Source organism: Ambystoma mexicanum, chromosome 11, assembly GCF_040938575.1.
Source record: "Ambystoma mexicanum isolate Mex_15411 chromosome 11, UKY_AmexF1_1, whole genome shotgun sequence".
In the NCBI taxonomy this organism is placed as follows: Eukaryota; Metazoa; Chordata; class Amphibia; order Caudata; family Ambystomatidae; genus Ambystoma; species Ambystoma mexicanum.
Window position 1 is genome coordinate 291,692,069 of NC_090934.1, and position 16,998 is coordinate 291,709,066.

Sequence of the window (16,998 nt, forward strand, 5' to 3'; positions counted from 1 at the left end):
TTTTGGACGTAGTGCATAGGATCCTCTGTCCTCCCCTTCTACTTCTCCTGGCCTGAATCAATTTAACTGGAGAACAAAGGCGCAGTAAACCCCTTGTCAAATGTGATTATTACAACTAGCCTGTAGTCGTGTGTTACGATGGTTCAGACCACTTCTCTCTCAAACACTTCCAGGACAATATAAAGGGTTCAGAAAGGAACCACTCATGCATTGTGCCCTCCCCTGCATCTAGTCTAAACAGGCCTAAGGAGGGTCTTTCATTTTTGTGCATTTCAAAGTGCATCCCATTAGCTAATTCGGGATGTGCATTGGAATGCTCAGAAACACTCCCTTGTGGAAAAGTGCAAAGGGAGTCAAAAAGGGCTTCTGGATATGTACACATTCAGGTGTCATTTGTGGATTGGTGTGCATCTAATTTTGACACAAGTGAGAAGATGCTTTAGCCCATCTCGTCATTTGCACCAAAAAAAGTTTGAGAATCTGCCACTATGTGCTTTGTTCCTAAATTCATCTTTGCAGGAAACATTACCATGAAGTTTTTTATTTTTTATTTTTATTTTTAATGAACACCTTCCAATTTGCTTTTGTGGGGTGGTCCTCCCCACAGACACCTTTTGGAATTCCACTTTCTTTATAAATGCGTCACAACCTAACCCTGTTCAACCATGATGTTTTTCTTCCTTCCCAATTTCTTTCTGGTAACCGAACTGCATATTTTATTTTTATGGACGTTTTGTTCTTTTCATTTTTGTTTACTTATTTACTCCTCTTCAGGCTCCATTAAGATTTTTAAACAAAATAGTGGCATCGTTGTACTAGCTGGTTTTGTTGTGTTATGTTATATTATATCATGTTTTATTATGTCGTTTCCCATGAATGCATTATACAAAGCTGACAAGTGCTTTGAAGCAGCCAAACTGTGACATGTAGCACTCCCCAAAACAAAAAAAATAAATAATGAATATAGGTGACAGTTCATAAAAAGGGCCTAAAAGCCTCAAGAAGAGGATTTGATCCCAGACACCCTGAATTTAAAGACCACCCTCAGCAAAGAGTCCTGTAGAAGCTCTCAGCTTTCCTATCTATAGAGCCCGGCTGTTTGCAGTGACAAGATTAGAAAGAAGGGCATTTGCTGGCCTATTCCTCTGTGCATTGTGTCATCACACCCACGCTAGAAATGGCACACAGGTACTGTGGAAGGCTTCAAAGCCTGACCACCCCTGAGCCAAACACATGCTCACATCACTAGAACATTTCACACAAAAGTTGGCATATTTTATCTGTTCCATCCCTCGCTGCTTACGCTGTTTGTGTCCTTCCATACTTGCTTCTAACACAGTCTATTATTGGCCTCAGTTTTTGTCAATAGGCTTGGTAGTATTAGAATCACAATGTTGAAATTGTTTTGAGTGATAAATTAAACATTTTCCCATGTAATAAAAGCTGTTATGCCTCCATGGTCTACTTGAGCAAATCGCCAGCCCATCACACAGCCACAAACTGGTTTTCGCAAAGCCCATTTATCTTACTGAATCTGCTATCATTTTAATATTCCCTTCTTCTTAAAATGCAGCAGAATCTACCCTCATAATTTCTGCAATACTGATTAATGATCTACTTTGTCTGGATTAACATGCACCTAAGCTATGACAAATACTATCTTTCTTCACCCCTGTTGGAACCTCAATGTTTGTTTTGTCAGTGTCCTTTTTCCTCAGTCACTTCCCCCATTCACTTTTCCTTTTGTTTGTAAACTACGATCTGGCAACAGCAAGTAGGGCTTACTGTGCCAACTTACAGACAAGCTTTAGCACTTTGAAAATACTGTGGTAGTGATTTGGTGAAGTATAAACGATTTCTAACATAATATGACATAACATAACTTATATGATTCAGTCACAAGTAGGGAAAAACATGAAATAAAATGAATGTCTGCAAAGAGAAAGAAACCAGAAACTACATGTATTAACACGCATTGATAAACCCAAAGGTTTTGGCTGTGTATAGTCATTAGAAAGATGTTTTGCAAAGATGTACTCAGAAGGAAGGCGAGTAAGTGAGGAGTGACAGAAAGGGACTTTGGAGTGAGGACAAGAGTAGAGCTTGCAAGCCACTAACTACAGATATATAGACAGGGAGAGGATGGGTGGTAATGTGTAGAGGGAGGAAAGCACGATTGATTGTTTCCTTATAGAGGTTCAGGCAGTGTACACAAAGATGTATATGTCATTGAGACTGAAAGCATTTGAAAATGGTCAACTGGAATTTGAGGGTGGGGGAACATGAATTGATAACATGTATAGGCTGAATCCAAAGAAAGTGTACACCATTATTTTAATGTTAAACATAGTGGTTCGTTAACATGTTAAACAGATATATATTCTAAGATTGTGAGAAACGTGTTAAATTTGAGGATACCGTGAAAAACCAGAGGGTGTCACATCGTCTAGTCCGCAGGGATCTCTCGCTCAGGAGGTCAAGGCACTGCCATTGCCTTTGGATCCAGACCCTGGGGTGGAACAGTGTGGGAGGATCACCTGGGTGAGGCGTCTTCAGGGAGTGGCGGTGAAATACCCAATGGCGAGAATCGGTATCCCTCCCTTTTCAACACCTTTACCCCATCCTATTTTTTAGGATATTCTGATTTTCCAACTCCCCCCTTTCCTGCAAAGACACTGTGCCAAGGGAGAGGAGGTCTGATTTAAGAAAGACAAACAATATACTGGACATGTCCCGTTAGTACGGTCAGGCAGAGTCAGGCAATTGACCACATTTGCAAACATCTGATACCTATGGACGTTCCCCACACGGATAAAAATTGGAGCACTGGGACACACTCTAAGCAAGGCAAGGCATGAGAATGAGCAGTTCTTCCGGGGCAGCAGCAGAGCAGGTGGAGCAGGACGGCAGGCTGAGAAGCAGAATCAAGGAGTGAAGAGACCTTTGGCATCCCAGTGAATGATCGTTACATTCAACAAATCCTGAATGATGCACAAGTGACCCAGACGAAAGAGAACTGTGAATCTGGCATAGTGTGCGAAAGATACCAGCAGCACTCCCGGGTGAGTGACCGAGTTGGGGAGGTGAACCAGCAGCTGTGGTATCAACCTTGACTCCTGGATCAAAGGCGCGAGCACAGAAACCAGTACAGCTGGTGAGTTAAAGAAAGCTGTGTAAGGCCGGTCTGTGTTGAAGATAAATGTACAAGCAGCAACAGTGTATCACAAGAATGAAGGTTGCGCGTATAATGAGAAGACGCGAGTGAAAGTAAAATGTGATTAAGCCACCAAAGTATTGCTGAACTGTGAATAGAACAAGTGAAACATGGAGAGATAACAGAGTGGTCCAGCATTGCAAAAGTGCCCAATCAAAAGTCTCTGTTTAAATGTACATAGTGGTGCAAGCGGAAAAGAGAAAAGTTGAGAAATTCACAAATGACAAATGTATCTGACATCAGTGGGAAATGAATACAAAGTGAACTTTAAACAAAATGGTAATTCTGAGGTATTTGTAAAATCCCTTGCACATTCGAAATTCTTTGATGAGAAAAGCGGACTGTAAGCAATTGTGATTTGGAAGGTCCGAGCCCGACTGAGTGAGACCTGTGGTGAAATGTGAGCAATTTTTATTTGGAAGGTCTGAGCCCGACAGAGGGAGATCTGAAGTGAACTGTAAGAAAGTATGAACGGAAGGTCCGAGCCCAACAGAGGGAGACCTGTAACGAATGGTGAGAAAGTGTGATCAGAAGGTCCGAGCCCTACAGAGGGAGGCCTATGTGAACTATAAAGCCTGAAGTTTTGTGATCTATGAATCCTGGAGGAAAGGAACTTTTGTTTTGTTGAATGAACCCAAGGCATCCTGTGAATAAGAAACTTTGTGTGAACAAAAGACTCTGTGCGATTAAGAGAATTTTTTCCATGAAAGGACCATGTCCACATCCTGAGCTGCATCCTTGTGTCTAAAGCCAGAGTGTGTCCTCTGACCCAAGTGCGCCACCTATCCCATGCTAAAAACATGGGGAAGGGAGTTTTGATCAGTTACCTTGACTTGTTTTGAATACTGCTTTTTCCTTTGCAAATACATCTTTCGCTATGCACATATTTTGTAATAAAGGGCAGGCAATCGTTTTACATTTAGTATAGGCCATTTTGTTTTGACTGACAAATGACTAGGACTATGCTTTTTTTACTTTGATGGTTGCAAGTACTCCCATCTTCAGCTATTGGGAAGGTTAGGAGTTTTTCAAACCCCCCTTTCAAGTTACAGTAAAGGTTTTTGAACTTGATACCATGCCTCGCTTACAATATCAATGAGGTAATGAAAAAGAAGAGAGTGGAGTAAAATTCAAAGTTATTTTTTCTGACATACAGATGTGCCTATATTTAGAATAGGTGACGAAGACAAGATTGTAGTGTATTGTCCGCAGTGCACATGTAGCACATACATGTTCTTAAAACTGAAAATGTCTTTATGGTCGTTCTAGCCGGATTATGTAGACATAATTAAAATATACCTGTAACATGTGTACCATATGTCGAAATGCAACAGATTTCTTACCAGGGTCTTAGGAGACGGCACTGTAGGCTATTGCTTTTGCTTTGCTTTTGATCCATTCCTCATCACAAAGAGAAGGTTAAGTCACCTTTGTGGTAGACCCAGACCTTTTGTGACCCAGGAATGTGCATGGTTGAACAAGCTAGTGAGCCAGCAGCAAACACAATGGATCTTTACTTAGTGAAGTAAACTGGAAATATACTGTACAAGCATAAATTCATGTAGTACAAAGCATATGTTCTATTGAAGTTAATATCAATTGGGATATACATTTGTACTTGTTATTAAAACTTTCACAAAAAACATCATAAGCAACAGTAAACAGTCATCTTCGTTTAATGTTTTAATGTCACCCATCTTTTGGGCATGAGTGTGCTACACTGATAAATAGGTAAATATATGACCAATTGATAGAAAGACTTGTACAAGAGGCTTACACGTTCATCCTCAAAAGAGAGCTAAATATTTTGGCAACGTAAGTTTCCATGGCCACTGTTTTTTCAAGTAAAAATCATCCCGAGACAGCAGAGGCTGGTTACCACAGGGGTAGTGTATCGCAAGTGGATCCATCTCCGCTCGGAGGAGCTCATGCTAGTGGAACTTCGAGTTGAAAACTAAGAAATGGTTTCTACTTGAGCCTGTCGCTGCATATGTGTTTTGAGATGAAGACGCTAGTAAAATAACATTTAATTGTACTCAACTTGTAAAATGGCTCCTATGAAAATGGGTTGCAATGTTAATTTCTTCAGATGACTTACAGTATATGTTATAGTAGTCAAAATAAGAACTTTGCACATCTTGAACTGAGAATTTATTTTTTCATACACTAGAATAAGCGTTTAAATTACCTGGTATAACCAGTTAATTATATTCTGATAGAAGGTTATCATTCCAAGATGGACAGTTTGCCAGCATTCCCATTGTACACTATAGAAATACCTCTACTAAAATAGATTTTCAGCCCAACACCATTTAACAAGAATTGCCATTCTCTTACTTCTGGAGAAATGTGGACACAGTTTCAGCGAAAATGTGACAAAATTCTTCACGAATCCGAAAAACTGGATTTTCTGGAATAGGCATAGCTCTGATTGTTCCCAGTTTGTCGGGACACCCAAGTAAAAAAGGAGTTGAATGATTATGTGCCATCCTCACTGTGTCATAAACAAGATGTTGTCTAACTATATTAACATTCTGTTTTTTCTTGCTTAAAGAAACCCCACTACCATTCCCAATATTTAAGCAATATGCCCCGAGCGGCGGGGGCATTACCGACTCAGGTAATGCCCCGGGGCCCATAGTTATAGGCCCCGAGCAAAACGAGAGCCTTAACAAAGGCCCCGAGGCATTACCAGAGTCGGTAATGCCCCCCCCGCGAGGGGCATATAGCTATTAGTACCCCAGACCGCAAAAACTGCTTTATTTTTTTCCCAAAATGCTGAGGCGTTTCGGGAAAAAGAAAAAAAGACGTCAAAGAAAAAGGCCGCCATGGAAAGGGAAAACAGAGTCCGTTTTCCCTTTCCATGTCGGCCATCGGGAATGGACACGCTGGAAACAGAAGCGTTTCCAGGACATCTGCTCCTGGAAAAAAAAGAAGATAAGTGGGGTTGGGAGGGCGGAAGGGAGGGGAAAGGAAAAAAAAAAAAGAAGAAAAAAATACGTACATGGGTCCCCGGCAGGGGATGATGGAAGTCTCCAGCCGTGTGGAGGCTCGGAGCGGGGATGGCCCCGCTCTGAGTCTTCACACGGCTGGAGGCTTTCATCATCCCCCGCCGGGGACCAAGGCATAGAAGGTAAGTGGGGTGGGGAGGGCAGGGAGGTGCTAGGAGGGAGGGAAGAAAAAAAAAAGCCTTACCTTTGTCCCCGGCGGGGGGCAAAGGTAGCCTCTCAGCCTTGGGGAGGCTCGGAGCGGGGATGGCCCTGCTTTGAGCCTCCTCATTGGCTGAGGGGCTGCCACGCCCCCCGCCGGGGACAAAGGCTGTGGAATCCCAACGGAGGGATTCCCGGCCTGGTAACGACTCGGTGAGGGCCAATTAGAATGGCTCTTTCATTCTGATTGTGCCCTCGCCGGGTACTAATTTTTGAAACATCATGGGGTTTAAGGTAATCCAAAAGGCAAAGAGCAAAGCTGCAAACTACGATGATGCTAATGGAGCCAGAGAAAGTGTCTGTGAATAAGGTCACTCAGAATAGTGAGAAATGCGTCATAGAGGTAAAGACAAAGCAACAAATAACCGGACCTCAACACATCACTCAACAATGCACTTGTCTCCATCTTGAAATGTCTGTAAACTACATTGGGGCTCATTATGAGTTTGGCGGTGTGGGCAAACAGTGGAGGTAATACTGTTTACATCAATTTTTCTGCACTGCCAAACTACAAGTTTACCGGTATCACTGCTGCCAGTATTACCAGATGGTACTACCAGTGATTTTTGGAGGAAAAGTGGAGAAGTTACCAAGTAACTCCTCCACTTTTCCTCCAAAAATCACTGGTAGTACCATCTGGTAATACCAGTGTTAATACCGCCACAAATCCCTGATGCAGTCCTATGGACTCCATTAAATGGGGATTTACACTGACATACCGCCACTTGTAATCAGGTGCTATTACTTCCGTAGGTAATACCTCCAGTGGTAATACCGCCTTACCAAGTGGTGTTATCATTAATTCCATTTGCCAGTATTACAGCAGATTTACCGCCGGAATACCGGCAAACTCGTCATGACCCCCATAATGTTTTGGAATCCTTAAGATTAACACTGGATGAAAGCCCTTGGCCTCATTTTTCACCAGAAAGATATTGCTAATACAATTTGCCTTTAATGTCTCCCCACCTGTACTGCATTTTTCTGCATTTTATGTCCGATCACCTGGTGTGCCAGCTGCGATTGGGAGTTTTTCAATAGAGTGGCTGTCTCCTGAAATGATGTTCTCACCAATTCAATGTGGTAGCCCTGGATCGTATTTCGGGCCTACAGATCTTTTAAATATAAGACCAGTTTTATAGAAAAGAAAGCAAGTACAGCCTCCCACCAGACCCATTGCATAAGAACATTTCTGAATATTTACTGCCAAAGTTAAATGGTTACTCCTCACTTGGGACCTCTTCCTCTCTGCCCTTTTCCCCTTTGAGGGAAGAAAGTTACTGTTGCATCTGTGTAAATAAAGGGGTTTTGATTTTTCTGACCACATGGTCCTGACAGTACTCTCATTTGGGAATATTCAGCAACAAAACCTTACTCCCCTAGCCTGGAAGTGCCTACTTAATGATAATTGAACAGTGTCTGTGGCAGGGAAGGAAGAGACAAGATTGTCGACCTCCTTCACTGTCCCATCAACAAATAAAACTACATCCGAGTCCACTAATGCTTTTGAGTTAGGCAATTCTTCAAACTTCTGAATTATTTGCATGAGGAAGGCGGCCTTGCTTTCATGAATGAAAGAGCCATTGTGGTGCTCAAAAAACATAATGCACTTTGGCCCAACCACTAACAACTTCAGGGTCTAAGTCTTCCTCTGTGATCTTGCCTTCTTTGGTCTTCTCTAAAATGTTTATCAGACATCCTGAGCTATTTGGAAGGTGATGATGGCATGTTTCCCAGGCTTGACCACTCCATTTTTAAATGTCCTTCCCATACCTAAAAGAGAATGTTGATGACTATAGGAATCTACGACTGGAGTTGCCTATTATTTGACACACATTGCTGGGTTAATGCATACTGAATTAATTTTCCTTCCAGAATTTGTATCCAGCTTCCTTTGGAAGAAATCGTGTGCAACATTCTCAACATGAGGTGGAGTACACCCTTCATATGAATTGGCTTTTAAGGGAATACATTGAGAAGGACTTTTCTGGCAATCCACTTTTGTTTCCTTAAAATAATATACATAGCGCTCTGTCCATGCAGCTATAACATGCATTTATTAAAATCATAAAATGTTAGCTGTTTGTTCAAGCTTCTCAATAAATACGGATAGTGTAATGTAAAGGTGTATGGTTATCCCCTTAAATGCCCTTTCATTAAAAAGCCATTAATAATAAGTCGAGTTACTTATTATTTCAGTTGAGCTTTGCTAATGAACACGAAAACAAATGGTAATCTGATAAAGTTCATTTTCCACGCAGTATTACAAAAATGTATTGCGGTGACAACATAATTGTTGTTTAACAAACAGAAAATGACCAGTCACTTTTATGACCAGTCACTTTTTTGATGAGCAATCACATTTTTTCTACTCAACGAATATTTTATCGCCATATGCATGTTATTTTTTATTTTTTTTATTTCTCACTGAACTCAGACTAGGTGAAGAAACAGTCACAGCATTAAAACCATCAAGCAGGTATTTTCTCATTAATTTAAGAGAAAGGGAGGCAATATAAATAAGCATCTATAGCTAATAAACCTCCTTTGCTCATGTGGGGTCGACTCATCAGTATTTACAGTCTTAAAGAAGCAATTATAGAAAACAGGTTTCTTCTCAGAGATGTTAAATGGACTAACAAAGTAAACTTTTGAGAAAAAAAAACAACGTTTGTACCACTTCGAACAAATCAAGTTAATGTGATGACGAAATAAGAGACGGTAAACCTTTGCCCCAAAGGTGCCATGCAAAGCTTAAACTTGCAAAATCTGAATGATGAGAGCAGTACAGGGCCAACGGCAAAGGCTGCCCACGTATTGTGATGTGGGTCACCATGGACTGTGAGGCATGAGTGTTGGGACGCTGGGCCTATTCACCAAAGCACTGACATATATTCATCCCTCCTCCAATGCCAGCCTCCTTTAGCCATACATTATAGACCTAGCTGTAGCTCATTAGGTAGTGGAGCCAAAACCTGAAGGAGTCTGTCCCTGTGATCAGACACGAAGCAGTGTGGTAGCAGTTAGTAGACAAATTATATGCAGGTAGCTCTGAAAGAAAGGAGAAAAAAGTCATTTCAGCGGTGAAAAGTAATTGTGAAAGTAATTGTTTTCCAGTGAAGTGATTTCAATGTGTCATCTTGCGTGACAGGAATTCTGCACGGATATCTGTCACACAGTCAAGGAAATGATGTAATTAGAATGCACACCTCCGGCTCAGGATCGATCATCATGGTAGCTATTATTTTTATTTTTAAAATGCTTAACAATGTTTAGTGTCTGAATTCTACACAATCTGGGGGCAGGCTGGTTTGTGTGTGCTGCCCCCATGAGGAGGGGCTTGGTGGTTAGAGACGAGGTTGGCAGCGCTTCCATAGTATGGATGGTGCGGACAGGATGGCGTGGCTAGTGAGCATCAAAGAAACCTATTTTTGCAACATGTGCAGTGGCCACAGACAGAGGCCATGGCTAGTAGACTCAAAGAATCATAATTGCGCAATATATACAGTGGCCATGGCCGAAGTGCATGGCTAGTGGGCCTGCAAAGAAAGCTTTTGGTGCTATATGTACAGTGGTCACGGTCAAAAGCCATGGCTAGTGGGCCCTGAAGAAACTATACTATAACAAAGCCCTGAAAATTCAGTGAAAAAACATTAGTTAAGAGAGAGTTAAGTTGATCTCATTTAACACAATAACCCCTGTTTTGGCGTTATTGTGGTCATACGCTGTGCAACAGGGAGCACACAGTTAAGGTGGATTTGCTTGAAAGGGGAGGACTAAATTTCAGGGGTTTTGTTTTTTTGCATTAAATTTTAACTCTCTCTTAACTAATGTTTTTTCACTGATTATATATATATATTTAGAGAAAACACTTTAGTTGAGGCAACTTCAACGTGAAACAATCTGATGCAATGAAACCCATGAAATTCAGTGAGCAAACGTTTGTTGACGTGACTTTAAGGTGCCAATTTAATGAAACAAAACCCCTGAAATTCGGCAGGTGCTGAAGCTGAGCCACCTTAACTATGATGTCTCCATTGGGCGGCCCCTGAGCACACTGATGACATCAAAAATTACAGCACTGATTCTATCACATATGACATCATTTATGGCATCATGAGTGATATCACTGGTACAGCAGAACACACGTGCAAGAAAGAGAGATGCAACATTTAAAAAGCATGTTTCTGCATATAGGGGTGGATTCAGCTTGGTTGTAGGTTGAATTTTAGACTACTGTCCATTTACACCCATGGTATTCTTACACATCAGAGTTTCTCTGTATTGATTGAGCATTCACCATGATGAGATACTCTAGTACCTTTATCATTCTGTTCTAAAAACAGTCACATATGCAAAGAAGACATTTGAGTACTCCAATTATGACTTTACACCTTTTTTACAAACAATACAACATACATAGCAAGGGGAAATTTCTGAACCAATGTATCAACATATGGCAGACAACCTATTGTCATTATAACAAATCAAATGCTAGTCCTTGACCATGTAAAATGGCACAGGCTATGGCAGGTAGTCTGCAAGTCTCGAGCATGTTAAAAACCGTTTCTTGTGAGCAGAGGCATTGCTAGGGGCGTTGTTAAGAGGTCTATAGCCCCGGGTCTTTTGGTTGTAGCCCTGGATAGAAGCTCAGGGGATACAACCAAAAAGCTAGCTAGCCCCAAGTCGTGACAGTCCTGACATTAACATAGCCCCGGATCTTTTCTAGACCTAGCAACAATCCTGCTTGTGAGGAAACATGGTAATCATGACTAGAGTGAGGATGTATTGGATGGACAAATGTTGTAATTATTTTCATGCCAGGGTTTGAAGCCAGCATTACATGACACGTTTTGGACTATGACTCCCATTTACCCTTGCCAGTGCCTACTCTGAGTAGGACTAGTGGAAGTTGTAATGTAAAACCTTTGGCGATCCAATGCTTGCAGACTTCTCCCATATTGCATCTAAATTGTCAAGTACTATGTGTAAAAACAACATTCTGCAGTTCCCCGAACCATTATTTACATTGCTTGAGATCTGTTTTCAGACCTTCTCAAAAGACAGACTGTATTGCATTTGTGCTATATGTTCAGATACAGTCAAAAATGTTCCCCCATGCGGTGGTTCCCAGTGAGGTAGTTGAGGAGATCACAAGTGATGTCCTGCCTGATTTCTCATATGATGCCATCAATGAGAAAATCTGACATGCCATAAGTAGCTAGGGAGTACATTTAAGTAGAAGGGCTCTACATGTTTCAAGTATTTTCGAGCGTGCACACACCTTGCCCTATATTCAGTGCTTGGCTGGCGTCAATGGGCCTCATTACGACTTTGGAGGTAGCCATGGCACTATTAGCGCCATGGCTGCCTCCAAAATCATGTCCGGGTAGGCAGAGTGGGGATTTACCAGGGCATTCCGACCTATGCAGACCCGGTAAATCCTCATTCCAAAAACCATTCCCATTCCTATTTGAGCCCCCATAGGTCTCAATGGGAATGGGGAAGGTGCTAATAACGGGCCCGCAAATCACGGGCCCGTTATTAGCTCCAAGGTCCCTTAACGGGTCCCGTAAAAAACGGCTGGTCAGACCAGCTGTTCCTGCTGGGACCCGCTAAGGGACCTCGGAAAAGGGCAGTAAGGGTTTTCCGGCACCGGTCTCCTTACTGATGCCCGTTAACCCTTACGGCCCACCTCGTAATGAGGCCAAATGTATATGTAAATGTCAGCGTCAGTGTGCATCAAAATGTGGCATAACACTGAAAGTCACATGATGGCAGTCATAGTGTAACGTCAATACACATGTTCAATGTACTGGGAAATATAAACATGCAGGCAGCTTACCCGGATTCTTTGCCATATCACAGCAAAGGTATTTTTAAATCCAAACTCGAACCAAGCTGAATACTCCCTTATATGCAGAAACATGCTTTTTAAATGTTACATCTGTCTTTTTTGCACGTGTGATCTGCTGTACTGTAATATCACTCATGATGCCATAAGTGATTCCATTTGTGATGTCATTGATTGGGCAATGGTTACATCATAGTGTAGGTGGCACAGCTTCAGCACTTGACAGATTTCAGGGGTTTTGTTGCAATAAATCGGCACCTTAACATCACGTCAATGGGTTTCGTTGCATCAGATTGTTTCACCTTAATGTTGCCCCAACTAAAGCTTTTTCACTGAATTTCAAGGGTTTTGTCTCACTGAACTTATTCACCTTAACTGTCCCCCATATAAAATAAAATTACGGAATTTGAAAGGTTTTGTTATGCTATACTTCCAACCACCTGTAATTCTGTCTTTTTTCTGATACAATACTGGATGCCATATCATTTGTTATCAATATCTATTCTTGAACTACACAACATCAGGTTTATCAAGTAGTCCCTCCTTTTTGTGTCTACTAGATGAGAGGGGATTAGCAATGGTGTACTGTGATAAGGAAGAGGGAGGTGTAGTTATTGGGATACTGCAATAAGGAAGACTAAAGTTGATGCACAAATACACCTTGCACATTATATGCACAGAACACCTTTTAACTACTATGTATAAATATTAACATTTTTTTCAAAACTAATACTTAGATCAAGATTTACGAACATACTGAGACCTGACAGAGGGACGTGCTGATATAAGATCTAGATTCATGTACAATAACTATGTCTTTGAATACTGAGGGCGAGAATTAACAAAAAATGGAAAGCTTTGAAGACAGTATGTGAATCGAAAAGTCATGATGTTACAAATTATTCTAACAATATTGAGATGAGGAAGAGTACCTTGAGCAACAATGCAGATCAAGAACCACGTATACACCCAATGAAAGAAAAACTGCATCTTAATCTTCCAATTACTTTATTTTATGTGAAGGGAGAATGTGAACATTACAAAAAACATTGATAATTGACTCTCTTTTTGAAAAAGTTCAATAAAAAAATTGAGAAAATAACACTATTTTTTTAGTTCACAATTCAAGCTACAATGTGAGCAGCACTAAAACTTTATTCTAGTGCATACCCTTTGGCCCCTCATGGAACCAGGAATCTAGGCATCTACTGCTTCTCTTCATAATCTCGCAAAAAATCCTGGTTCTTTTGTACGTGTTATTTACAACACAGTCTCCCCCCCCCCCTATTTTTGTCACCTCCATTGTTCTACTTTCATACGTGATTCACCTGAAATCCCTCAGCATCAATTCTCCCTCAACCGACCAGTTTGCCTTCTGTCCATGGGGCACCGGCTGGGACTGAACAGGAATTTCATCAAAGGGGTCCTGCTAACTGTATCTTCTTGCATGTAACTCTGCGCACCGATGTCCACAGGAAGCTCTGCGGTCTTCTGGCTAATGGCAGCAGCAGCCAAGCAGCCAGGGTGTGGGTCTGGCCTAGATCGGTTAGACCGCAACCATCCTCTGCTACCAAAATGTGCTTTAGCACCTTGAAGCATCTCTTGTGCTAGAAGGAATTACAAATAAAGATCTCAGACCAAATAACGCGACAGACTCAAGGAATATGGCAAAGTACTACTTTATTCTCATTTAATGAAGCAGGGAGAACTGATGGGCATCGGACTGATGCATGCACACTCACACACAAACTTGTTTATTCAGGGGTTTTATACCCCGATGTACACTATCTATGACATCATTATACGTTGCAGATCATAAAACCTATTGAGGAGATGGATTGGTTAGGGGAACCTATCTTCTTATTGAACATATACAAATTAGTACATTATTGGCTGACCCTTATCTGTAGGAGGCACATTGAAATACCTCTAAATATGTATAGTACTGATTATAGCAGACAAAATAGCAGCAGATTGGTCTATGCAACATTGTATGTTAGGTTGCCCCTTAAACCCACTGATTGGTTGGCACGCTATCCCAACCTTGAACTTTTGGCTCTTTAGAAACACCTACGTGAAATGAAGTCTATGTGCTTTGAATTGGGTCAGATTTTCTCCCGGTTCTTCCAATGAATCCATCATCCCTCATCAGTCGTCCATAAGACAAGGTCTTCCATCTGTAGGTGACCTTATAGCCTGCTCACTGTCATGGAACATTTCAGGGAGTGTGAGCACACAAAAACCTTTGTCTGAGGCTCTAATGAATGACCCTTGTCTTCAACTTGTGAATCACGTGTGAAGAGACCACAAATGTATCCATTTCAACCTGCTATTTACTGCTATTTAATTCAATTATGCTGGGTAGTGTTGCTCCTCTTGGCATCGAGAGACTTGCGCACTCTGTCTTGTATAGACTTTTAACTCTTTTAACTGTCCACAACTTTCACTGTTGCAGATGTTTTCTTCTTCCTTAATCTAAGAGGAATGTCTTACGTTCAGGGCTTATCCATATAACTCCCCTTGTGCCTTGAAATTATTCCTTAAAATAGTATCCTTGGTACTAGGTGAACCTTGACTCATCGCTGTTTTGCGCACAAGCAGTATTTCAAGGGTCTCCAGATTCTGCAGTCTTGGTCTGTCTCTGAAGTAGCTTGGTTGAATTCGACATAAACCAGTGTGCATTTTCCTATCATGGCTGCCCTTGCTATGTTATATATTCCTCTATAGCAAGCCTCTATATGAATCATCTATCTTGCATTTCTGTGTATTTACAGTTATTGACCACTAAGTTGCTTCATTCTTCTTTATATTTATGATAACTTTTAAAACATATTTCTCTAGGTGCTTCAGTTACATCATCACTCTTAAGTATTTTCATATCGTTTCAGCATAGGTTCATATATCTTCTTCATGACATCAGTCTGCCCTCGTCAGATTTCACTTAGTACACCATGATGTTGATCGGTGGATGCTGACATCCTTCTCTGCAGCATCCTTCCACACTGTCAAGGCGAGTATACATTCTATATGGCTGTCTGCGTGCATAAGGTCTCTCATACACTCAATGCAGGAGTGGTATTACACAAAGGGTCCCAACCAGAGCACTTCATCTGGTGTTCCAATATGACAGTAGTGTGGGGGCGGGAACTAGTGAGAAAGCATTCACCTGGTCCTCTTTAAAAAAGGTGTCAGAGTGAACCATTGTGCAATACATCTTGCAATGCACTAAAGATTATGAAGTCTATCAAGACTTTTATCAAACTATTCAAAAAGGATGCATGGACTTCTATCAGAGGTCACCTAGATAGTGTAATTGAAATTTTTCAGACACTTGTGATTGCCAGGGCCTAATAAGGTAGGTTTTGTCTTCTTACAATGGACCCTGCATCTGCTAGTTTTATTCAGGGTTTAAATGAACAAAGAAATGTAGCATGAGAGGACTATCAAAGAGAAATTAGGAAACAATTTTCTCTGTATAATTTTATCCAAGATGCTAAGAAGGCCGCATACAGCAAGACTCAGTTAGATGAGTCACCACGCCAGTTCTTGCAAAAGTTGAAAAGGGCATTCTCACGTTTTGATGTGGCATGTGACCCTAGCTCAATAGAATTTAAGGAATATTTTTTTATGGGCTGAAGCAAGATATAGTTTCTCAGCTCACACAAAAATGTAATCAAGATAAAACCTTAGAATGGAAGAGTTAAAAAACTAAAGAATCTACTGGGAATATGCCAAGGGAGAAGGACAGCTCAAATTCAAATAAGGAATGGCATACCACATAGTCAGAGGGCCATGTCCATGCAAGGGAAGGCAGCAACACCCCAAACACCTGTGTTGAAATCCATAGATCCCAATGACAAAAGCTCATACATTAGTCCTCTGTATCTTGGTACCTCCCCAGAGGTTAGATTTCACAATGATATGCTGGGTCAAAAAAATACCCAGAATCCGATGTAAAACGGGCCATACCAGACCTTGGGGGCCCACAGTAGATTTGACCCTGCAGCAATGGTATATGGAAATCAAACAAGACCAAGGTATATAGATAAGTTAATTGAAAATGAAAGTCAACAAAGGAAATAATTCCAGCAAAATGAACGACAGAATGTCAACTATGTGCCTTGTCAATATGGTCAGTCCTTGTGGAGCACGGTCAGAGGACAGACACCCCCCCCCCTCGCTCTCCACCCCCTGTATCACGGGAATTCATAGGAAACACAAATAGGAGTCAGTCTCCTGAAAGGTACCAGAATAGGCCTGATCAGGGTGAATACAACCAGTACTGGCCTAGAGCACAGAGGAATGGTTTCAGGGATATGGACAGATTCCAGTGTTTGGAGGCACAGGTGAAAATGTTGTCTGAGCAGATAGGGAAACTGTGTGCAGTACTGAAACAACAGCAGAATGAAAGTGCATAATGTCACAAGAGGGACATTGTACAGGGTGATAATAAATAGCTAATTAGCCAGTCTTGCCACAATAAAAACACAAATGACAATGATTTACCATTGAATAAACAAACTGACGTGCATAGTGATATAAAGCCAAGAAAATCACTAAATGACAATGATATAGGAAATTAAAATACACACAAAAAGGGGATATGGTTTAATCTAGATTTGAACCAAACCATTCATGTGTGTGAAAATTAGAAAGAAGAAAACAGAAATACACAAGAAGAAACTAAGGAACAAAGAATCAAAAGGTAGTTTAAAAAGAGT